A 10,754-nucleotide genomic window follows, 5' to 3' on the forward strand; every position below is an offset into this window, starting at 1 on the left:
CCCAATTCTCCTGCAATGACTCCCTGCATGAAAGCGTGATACTAGTGTATCTATCTTTTCTTTGACTTGCCACGCACAGATGTTGTCCACAACAATCATGAAATCAGATAGTATAATGGAGTTTTTCCAATCTCTGCTCTTTGCACAAATCATTACTGTTTTAATTGCCAATATTTCAGCCATTGTTGGGTCGTTTGAAATCGAGTTTCCACAGGTTCGTCCAATCCACAGTCCTGATTCGTTCCTACAAATGGCTCACATACCTGCATGAAAAGAGTTGGAGTAAAAGGAAGCATCCACCACAATGGTGAAGGCATGGTTTTGAGACTGTTCAAGTTGTTGGGTTTTTTCGAGGAATAGAGAGGGCACTTGGTATTTAGCAAGAAAATTCCACAATAAGAAAAATAGTGTGTTCTAAAAAGTGGTCTAGTTTCAAATCTTTCTGGCTAAAGACCCAGTGAATTTCTAAAGATCCAAATCCTCCAACATATCAAAGCAAAAAGTGTGGCCAAAGGGATATTAAAGTTGTCTTTTAGAGGTTGAGAGCAGGTGAGATTTGCTTTTAGCCATGATCTGAGGTTCTGGTGGAAAAAATGGGGGAGGGCTGAAAGTTCTTCCAGATCTCTATAGCTCTTGGGCAGTCCCTAAGGACATGGAGGCAGGTTTCCTCACTGGTCTGGTAGAAGGGGCTATTTTGGTTGTCCGTTATGCGACGTTTATAGAGGGCAGATTTTGTTCTTATACTTTCTCATGCACACCAACAAAGGAAATTATGGACCTTAGGGAGGCATGGGGCATTCTATACCTCTTTCCAATTTCAGTCATTTACCCCATGAGGAATCCCTTTTTCCCGTTCCTCCCTATAAATTTTCTCAGAGTCAAAATATTTTCCTTTGGCTACCCAACACACAAGCGAACCCTCACTGTTTTCATGAAGGCTTTAGTGTTTTATCCAGTTTTCTAGGTCAAGGAGAGAGAGGGAGAAATTTCCTCCATATTTCATGTTCTCTGGTGGATGATGTTGTCCGTCGTTTTATGTTCTTCTTCTTCGCTTACAGGGCCTTGTATCACACTACTTAATGGGTTTAGGGGGGGTCCTAGTGTCATACCAGAAGGATATTCTATTTCCTTTATCCACACACCAGCGAAAATACCTAGAAAATATGCCCCAACCTTTTCCAATATCTTGCCAAATGTGTGAGTTCGTTGTGAATGATTTTGATTGGTCCCTACCCTCATTGTAATTTTGGTGGATAACCTTTGCAGTTAGATTGTTTGAAGAATGCATCTTCCAGCATAGTTTTGCGAGGGATATTCTATTTGAGATGGCATTCTTCCTAACTGCTAGACTCCCCTTGCTTTTGGACCATACACTTTGTCCTATGACAGAAGAGACATTTTATTTTTATCCCTCTTTGTACCCCAAAAGAAGGTCCTAACAGTGGCATCAATGAGTTTGGTTAGAGCCATGGGTAGGCTAATGCAATACATGGAATAGGCAGGGATGTCATTTGATATGTCTATTTTATATAGAATTTTAACCCCATTTCCCATGGATTATTGGTATTAATTGCGCTCTTCGGAGTCCTTTTTAGTACTAATGTGTGTCTTGTAGTGCGTTCGTGTTTTCAGGCTGATTATTATAGGAACAAGCATATTTTGGTGCATTTCCTAATCTTTGATATCGCTACATGGACAAGAAGTCGGGACGTGCAGAAAATCTCACATTGAGCCAATGGTAACCGCCCGACCGGGCGACATCTGCCCCGGCTGGTCGGGGAGTCTTACTTAGTCAGAAATCGAACGCTGAAGTTCCAAAGAATTGCTCCCGGCCCGACCGGGCGACATCCGCCCGGGCGGTCGGGCGAATGCTACTTAGCCAATTTCAGAAGATTTAAGCTGCCAGGCAACTTTACATGCGGGCCCGACCGGGCGAAATCCGCCCGGGGGTCGGGCGAGGCGAATGAAGCTGCTGAAAAGCGCCCGGCCAGGCGCGACGAAGGAAAATTACACCTGATGACCGCCCGACCTGGCGAAATCCGCCCGACCGGTCGGGCGGGACGATCTTTTGGCTGTTTTGAGCGCGTGTTGCGCAGGATTTACGAACATATAAATACTATTTTCTTAGATTAAAAACTACGCCTTTTTACTAGAGAATACATTTTATAACTTTTTAGAGAGCTTTTGAGTTTACTCCATTGTTGAACATTGATTACTACGCTTTGATTCCTTCAAGTAAAGACTAAGTTTTCTTAATCTCTTCTTTCCTTTCATTATTATCATGTCTTTTAATTTGTTCATTATTTGTTTTGCTATTTCAATTATGTGTGAGTAGTCCATTAATCTAGGGTTAAGTAAACCCTAGCAATGATTTAATATATGAATTCTTCCATTAATCCCAAGTTTATATGATCAATTGTTCTTGTTTGATTGGATTGTTCTTATGCTCATTATCATACTAGGGATAGGTGATTTTGATTTGACTCCGTATATCTTATTTTCAATGGGAATTGAATCTAGATGGTTTTGTTGATCCAATCAATGGTATGAATATCTTCTATGGGAATAGTTAGATGGGATTGCTAGGAATTTAATTGTGATGCTATGCTTAATGCCTCTTTCTTGCATGATTCTATGGGAATAGGTTTGATTGCTTGTTTAGAGTAGCCATTGGTACTCGGGAGAGATCTTTGGTAATTATAGGGTGCATTACTCCTCTTGAATTCTTGATTATGTTATTTGGGATGGAAATTATTCATGTATTGGTCATGCTAGTGGTGATGCTTAATTCTAGATGTTTTAATTAATTGATTATATCTTGTGTGTTCCTAGTAATTGTATAGTTTAGTGTTAGTCTTAGTTCAACACCCTTTTCATCATTGTTTGTCACTCGTTTAGTTAAATTGAGTCAAGATATCTAGTGTTTGATACTGTTTGTCCCTGTGGATTCGACCCTGACTTGCTCTGCTACATAGTTAGGAAGTTAGTTAGGTAATTACTTTTGATAGGTGCGCGACACGCCTACCATCATTCAAACTGGCAGTGACTAGTGTTGCTCTACCAGTCTTAGTCGAATACTTGATATTTCAAGATGCAAGTTTCCCTTGAATTCGGTTCACAATGTGACTGAGCTAGTGTTTTGTGGGTCACTTGTCTGTCAGCGGGAAGTCCAGGTACAGACCCAGATCTAGGGTTGCATTAAACTTTAGCCTACGAGCAATTAGGTCCTTAATCCTAGTATCAGTATCTTGGGAGAAGTTACAGAGCTCTTAAGGGTTCATTTTGAGGCCTGAACAGTTATGGATCGGAAGTGGTCCAGAATTTTAATCATGGAATCAGCAGTTTTGTATTAGCCTCCGCAAAAAGTCATATGTCAATGAAGAGGTGGGACACAAAGAGTTTTTTCCTATGGAAGGAGAAGGGGGTCCCGGAGGAATCCTCACATGCTCTATTAATCTTAGTTGAAAGGTATTCCATGCAGAGGATACAAATATAGGGGATAATAATGGGTCTTCCTGTCTAATTCCTCTAGAAAGAGGAAAAGGGTATGCATGTCTACCATTTAGGAGGACTACAGAAGAGAATAAGGTGATACAACTCATGATCAGCTACATAAGAGAACAAGGTGAAAAGGGATTGCCCCCACCCGATTTGTTCATCGTGATCTCTTGCATGTTTTGGGTATTGCTGAAATTACCCGCACATTATTTGTTGGAATGGGAATAGAACAATTCCTCACCTTGTACCATGGCACATATGTGGACCTCACCCTAGAATTTCTAAGTTCCTTAGATATTCGAAAACACTCGCAAAATGACCATGTCATGTATTTTCGCCTCTCTAATGTGGATAGGAGACTGACCCTTCGCCAATTTGCACAGCTATTTGGTATGACCGTTAGGGGGGAAAGGAAGAAACCTGAAACATTTCTGCTAGGCCAACTTTGGGAAGCCCTCACTGGTGTTAGACCACCAAGCTGTATACACCTACAAATAAAATCTGTGCATAATCCTAGCATCCGTTTTCTTCTGAAATTCTTAGGGAATACTATTTTTGGGAGGTGGGAACCCAACACCTCTAGGACTGAGGAACTAAGTGCTCTTGGCACTTATCTGTGGCCTGTCACCATGACTGTGCAGTTTGATCTTGCATATGCATTTATGCATCATCTGCATAAGATCTCTACGAATTACCCCACTTTTGAGGAGGACGGCAGTGTCCGTTCCTCCGTACCTATTGTCATTGGGGGACTAGTCACCCACATTGCGTGTCATTTCGGCCATGTTGAGATTCGGGCCAATGCTGTTCCTGGACCTGCCTATCTCGACCTAGACCACTTCCTTTGCCCCAGATACATTGTGCCTAGCGGTAGGCAATATAGGTGGATGATTGCCACTCGGCAATCTATACTCCTCCCTAACCCCGCCTTAGTCCCGCTGCCTATAGAGGATGCCGATTCAGGGAATGCCGCCCCACCCACCTATCTCCTCCCTGTTGGAGATGCGGCAAACCCACCTGAGACTGGTCCTGTTCCTGAGCCTCCACATGTATACCGTAGGCGAGAGCCGCCCCCTTCAGGCCATCATCTACTTCCATACCCTCCTCCTCTACCCAACCCCCTCCCCCTACTGCTGACTTTGAGGGGATGATGAGTGTGCTGCAGCGTATGGAACTGAACATGACTGCCAACACTCAAGCTCTAGAGCGCCTAGAGCGCCGCGTAGACACCATCTACGATGACCAGCGCCTTGCTATGTTCCCTATGTATGATGATTATTGCAGGCTTGGTACGATCGCACAGGCGGGTCCCCACCCCAGTTGGTACACCTGGAACCCCGCCTATGGTGGAGCTGGAGGGAGTGGCGCAGGCACCGGTACTCAGGATCCTGCTGCTGATGATCCTGATTCTGATTCTATGGCCGACTGAGGGCCGTGTTCCTTTCCTTCTCCTTGTTGCAATGCGGACATTGCCAAGTTCAGCTTGGGGGAGGATCTTCACTGTACATATGGTATCTTCTATCACTTCTTAGGTAGTTTACAGCTTTTGTAGTTCAGTTTAGCATAGATTTTTTTGTGTTTGGTGTGTTTTGTGTGTTTTTTTTTCTTTTCTTTCTTTTTCTTTCTTTTTTTTTTCTTTCTTTTGGTTTGTTTTGTTTTCACTGAGTATGATGTGTGAAGCTTGCTGAAAAAAAAAATTGAAAAAAAAAAAAAGAAAAGAGAGAAAATCAAAGTCAAGGTTGAATAGTTGTTTCCCTGTGCCCCATGCTATCATAATGCTGTTTTGACTTTGGATTGTTGATGGACACGAAACAATGATTGATCACCAAGGCATGGCATAACTGTACTTAGATCTATATAAGAATCAAGATTGTGGCACTCTATATGTCCTGCAAGCATGTTTAGGCTTAACTGTGAGCTTCTGTGCCTTAACGTCATGCTTTTTTGTGTGTATGCCCACTTCATGAGGGATGCTAGAACTTGTGTTTTCTCTCCATTGATGCATTAGTTATACAATGTCTATGACTCACGTAGGAATTTGCACCAAAAGACCAAATAACCTTCCCTGCATTCACTTCCCCTAGTTAACCACTCTGAGCCGAGCCTGTTTCTTTTGACAACTACATTATGAGCTCCTCATTTTTAAAAAATACGTCTCTTTACCATTGGTAGTGAATATTTAGGAATTTTTGGTTGACTAACTTGTGGATTATGAAATTGGTTGTTGGTATGAACGAGAAAAAAATTGCAAGAAAGAGAACAATTATGATTGATTACATGTGCAAAAGAAATTCTTCTCTATCCTCATTAGCTAGTAGCTAAAGTAGAAAACTCCTAAAAACAAGACAAGTAAGGTTTCCAAGAGCAATTATGAAAATCAAATTAAAGAAAATAATTCTAAGAGAGAGATCTCATTTGAATTATGTCATATTGGAAGTCATTAATTGGGTTATGTGAAAAGATAAAGGAAATGGATGAAAGAAAAATGGGTTATAGTTGTGTTGCAATTTATTTGATGTGTGGGATGTTTCGTTCAAAAGTTGTAGTAGTACTTCACTACCTTAAGCACCACATTCCCAAATATTTGCCACACCTACCACCTTAAGCCCCATTACACCTAATTGAGTCATATGATTTGTTTGCATGTATAACTACCTGATGTGAGAGATGATACAAGCCTATGGACTAACTTGGTGAAGTGGAGCAATTGAGCGCCATATATCACCCTTCAAACACACGAGTGTGAGAGTAGGGACGGGTACTGGGGATGGAAAGAAGCAGTCATTTTAACTGCTTGGAGAGTGCTTTACAAATGAGTGGTGAGTCCCCTTGTGAGATCCTTCTCATTGATTTGCAGCGCATATTTTGTGGCCTCTCTTGATTCTTATCCCTGATTGGTATTTGTTTTTGTCGAACCTCACCGATTATGACTTGTGGTGTGTTTGGATTCGATCTATTGTCATTTCAAGAATTTTTTGATGGGGTGAAACCACTATTGATGCTTTGAACTGTTGATTTTCAGACAGGTTTTGCTTAGGGGCAAGCAAAAGTCTAGCTTGGGGGAGTTTGATATGTCTATTTTATATAGAATTTTACCCCCATTTCCCATGGATTATTGGTATTAATTGCGCTCTTCGGGGCCCTTTTTAGTACTAATCTGTGTCTTGTAGTGCGTTCGTGTTTTCAGGCTGATTATTATAGGAACAAGCATATTTTGGTGCATTTCCTAATCTTTGATATCGCTACATGAGACAAGAAGTCGGGACGTGCAAAAATCTCACATTGAGCCCAAAAACCTGGTAACCGCCCGACCGGGCGACATCTGCCCCGGCTGGTCAGGCGAGTCTTACTTAGTCAGAAATCGAACGCTGAAGTTCCAAGAGAATTTGCTCCCGCGCCCGACCGGGCGACATCCGCCCGGGCGGTCGGGCGAATGCTACTTAGCCACATTTCAGAAGATTTAAGCTGCCAGGCAAACTTTACATGCGGGCCCGACCGGGCGAAATCCGCCCGGGTGGTCGGGCGAGGCGAATGAAGACCTGCTGAAAAGCGCCCGGCCAGGCGCGACGAAGGAAAATTACACCTGATGACCGCCCGACCGGGCGAAATTCGCCCGACCGGTCGGGCGGGACGATCTTTTGGCTGTTTTGAGCCCGTGTTGCGCAGGATTTACAAGACATATAAATACAATTTTCTTAGAATTAGAAACTACGCCTTTTTACTAGAGAATATATTTTATAACTTTTTAGAGAGCTTTTGAGTTTACTCCGTTGTTGAACATTGATTACTACGCTTTGATTCCTTCAAGTAAAGACTAAGCTTTCTTAATCTCTTCTTTCCTTAATTATTATCATGTCTTTTAATTTGTTCATTATTTGCTTTGTTATTTCAATTATGAGTGAGTAGTCTATTAATCTAGGGTTAAGTTAAACCCTAGCAATGATTTAATATATGAATTCTTCCATTAATCCCAAGTTTTTGATCAATTGTTCTTGTTTGATTGGATTGTTCTTATGCTCATTATCTACTAGGGATAGGTGATTTTGATTTGACTCCGTATATCTTATTTTCAATGGGAATTGAATCTAGATGGTTTTGTTGATCCAATCAATGGTATGAATATCTTCTATGGGAATAGTTAGATGGGATTGCTAGGAATTTAATTGTGATGCTATGCTTAATGCCTCTTTCTTGCATGATTCTATGGGAATAGGTTTGATTGCTTGTTTAGAGTAGCCATTGGTACTCGGGAGAGATCTTTGGTAATTATAGGGTGCATTACTCCTCTTGAATTCTTGATTATGTCATTTGGGATGGAAATTATTCATGTATTGGTCATGCTAGTGGTGATGCTTAATTCTAGATGTTTTAATTCATTGATTATATCTTGTGTGTTCCTAGTAATTGTTATAGTTTAGTGTTAGTCTTAGTTCAACACCCTTTTCATCATTGTTTGTCACTCGTTTAGTTAAATTGAGTCAAGATATCTAGTGTTTGATACTGTTTGTCCCTGTGGATTCGACCCTGACTTGCTCTGCTACATAGTTAGGAAGTTAGTTAGGTAATTACTTTTGATAGGTGCGCGACACGCCTACCATCATTCAAACTGGCAGTGACTAGTGTTGCTCTACCAGCCTTAGTCGAATACTTGATTTTTCAAGATGCAAGTTTCCCTTGAATTCGGTTCACAATGTGACTGAGCTAGTGTTTTGTGGGTCACTTGTTTGTCAGCGGGAAGTCCAGGTACAGACCCAGATCTAGGGTTGCATTAAACTTTAGCCTACGAGCAATTAGGTCCTTAATCCTAGTATCAGTATCTTGGGAGAAGTGACAGAGCTCTTAGGGGTTCATTTTGAGGCCTGAACAGTTATGGATCGGAAGTGGTCCAGAATTTTAATCATGGAATCAGCAGTTTTGTATTAGCCTCCGCAAAAAGTCATATGTCAAAGAAGAGGTGGGACACAAAGAGTTTTTTCCTATGGAAGGAGAAGGGGGTCCCGGAGGAATCCTCACATGCTCTATTAATCTTAGTTGAAAGGTAATCCATGCAGAGGATACAAATATAGGGGATAATAATGGGTGTTCCTGTCTAATTCCTCTAGAAAGAGAAAAAGGGTATGCATGTCTACCATTTAGGAGGACTACAGAAGAGAATAAGGTGATACAACTCATGATCAGCTAACAAGTATTCTTATCCAAGTTATGACTAACAAACATACACTAGTGGAAAAATGAAGAAGGGCTGCGCTGAAAAAGGCCTGTAGGGCTGCGCTTTTTAACAGCAGCCCTTTCAGTAGCAGCCCTTCACTTTTTAAGTAGGGCTGTGCTAGAAAAGCGCAGCCCTTAAGCTAGAAGGGCTGCGCTAGTTAGGAAAAAGTGCAGCCCTTCTAGCTTAGAAGGGCTGCGCTTTTTCCTAACTAGCGCAGCCCTTCCTACCAAAAAAAAATTAAAAAATAAAAAAAAAAATTCTGACATTATTTTTACTCATAATCTCACACAACAAGAATGTCACTCTTTTCCGTCCGCCAAAATCGGACGCTAAAAACATGGGATCGGACGCTAAGAAGATTAGCGTCCGTCAGCGGACGCTAAAAGGCTGATGCAAAACCTTTGGTCGCTAATTGTCCAATTAGCGCCCGCTAGACGGACGATAAAAATTTAGCGTCTGAATTTTTAGAGTTAGCGACCGCATTTAAGATTGGACACTAATTAGCGTCCGATTATTGTCGGACTCTAATTAGCGTCCGTTTGCAATCAGACGCCAAATAACGTCCGATTACAATCAGACGCTAATGCTCATAATCGGACACTAATTTGGCGTTGACACCAAATGCTCATAAAGACCCATATCAGCTTTCACATGCCCCAAGTTTTACTTTTTGTTTTTATTTAATTCATTTTCTTAACTTTCAATTATTATTTCAAAATGAACAATGCCATAATAACAAAAATTGAGAACTAAACAAATGAGAATTTTATTTAAATTAAATATATATAATTACAATCTAATACCAAAATTTAGTATTATAATAGTATAATTACATTGTAATTAAAATCTAATACAATTTCAATCTAATACTAGTCGGAACCACTGCCAATGTCGAGCTACTGCACCACCGGGCCAGCCATCCCACCACCAGAATCCTCACCAGCGCATCAGCCACCCCTCCACCGCGCCAGCCACTATAAATACCAAAAAATAAAAACAACACAACCAAGAAATTAATCTCCATTGCAGCAACTTATCTCAAATCTCCCTAATAATCATATCAAATGCAAATTGTAAATATTATGATTCAACTTAAATTGCAAGTCTTCTTATTTTGGTTTTCGTATAAACATAAACATTCCACCAACAAAAAATAAAATCAAAACAACATAAAAGTAAATCAAACATAAAAAAAATACAAAAATATCATACCATGGATTTAGGGGGAAGATTAGAAACTGAACTTAGCACAAACAACATACACGCACCACTGTTACCATGAATTTAGGGGGACCCATTCTTCTTAGCTTCCGCCAATTTCTTTCCCAAATACCACGCAGCTTCTTCTTGTGTGTTAACTCCTTCGTTCTGAACCAAAGATGTGTTTGGGTACTGGTTCGATTTCGAACTAATTAATCACATAAACAACCACATCAAAATTTTCCACTTTTTGAGAAAACAAAACAATACCCAGTTCATAAAATTCAAAATTAACAAAGAAAACCAAAAACCAGATCTGGAAACAACATTCATAAAACCATAAACAACTCAAAATCTCAGAAAAATCAAAAGATGAAAACCGAAAAACCAAAGACAAAAAACCCAAAATCGCGAAATTGAAAAATTGAAAAACCAAATCGAAAATAAAAACACACAAAATCAAAATCTCATAAAATCGAAAACTCAAAAAAATAAAGAAAAATCAAAAAACAAAAAAAAATTAAAAAATCTTAGAGAATTCAGAAAACCGAAAAACCAAGAACAAGAAAACGCAAAACGAAATTAAAAAAACAAAGAAAATCGAGAAAAGAAACTACATAATCAACAATCAAAACTAAAAAAAACAAATTTATTAGTTAAATCTGAGTAGAAATACCTGATTTTGTGAGATATGAAAGAAAGAGAGAGCATCAAAACGTGAGATGAGAGTGAGGAAGAGAGAGAAACGTGAGATGATAGTGAGGAAGAGAGAGAGAGGCGTGGAAAGAGTGAGGAAGAGAGAGGCATGGGTTATTAGGGTTAATATTTTGGTCGCCTTGCGGTATTT

At 40.3% G+C, this 10,754-nt stretch overlaps 1 long non-coding RNA gene across 1 annotated transcript; it reads right to left on the minus strand.

The window, feature by feature from the left end:
- Positions 1-9,449: 9,449 nt before the first annotated feature.
- LOC125496412 (uncharacterized) lies at positions 9,450-10,449 on the minus strand. Its single transcript, XR_007273071.2, has 2 exons — positions 9,920-10,449; positions 9,450-9,681 (listed from the first exon to the last, which is right to left on the minus strand). It is a non-coding gene; the product is annotated as an uncharacterized LOC125496412 (long non-coding RNA).
- Between the last annotated feature and the right edge of the window lie 305 nt (positions 10,450-10,754).

Source organism: Beta vulgaris, chromosome 4 (assembly GCF_026745355.1).
Source record: "Beta vulgaris subsp. vulgaris cultivar EL10 chromosome 4, EL10.2, whole genome shotgun sequence".
NCBI classification, from domain to species: Eukaryota; Viridiplantae; Streptophyta; class Magnoliopsida; order Caryophyllales; family Amaranthaceae; genus Beta; species Beta vulgaris.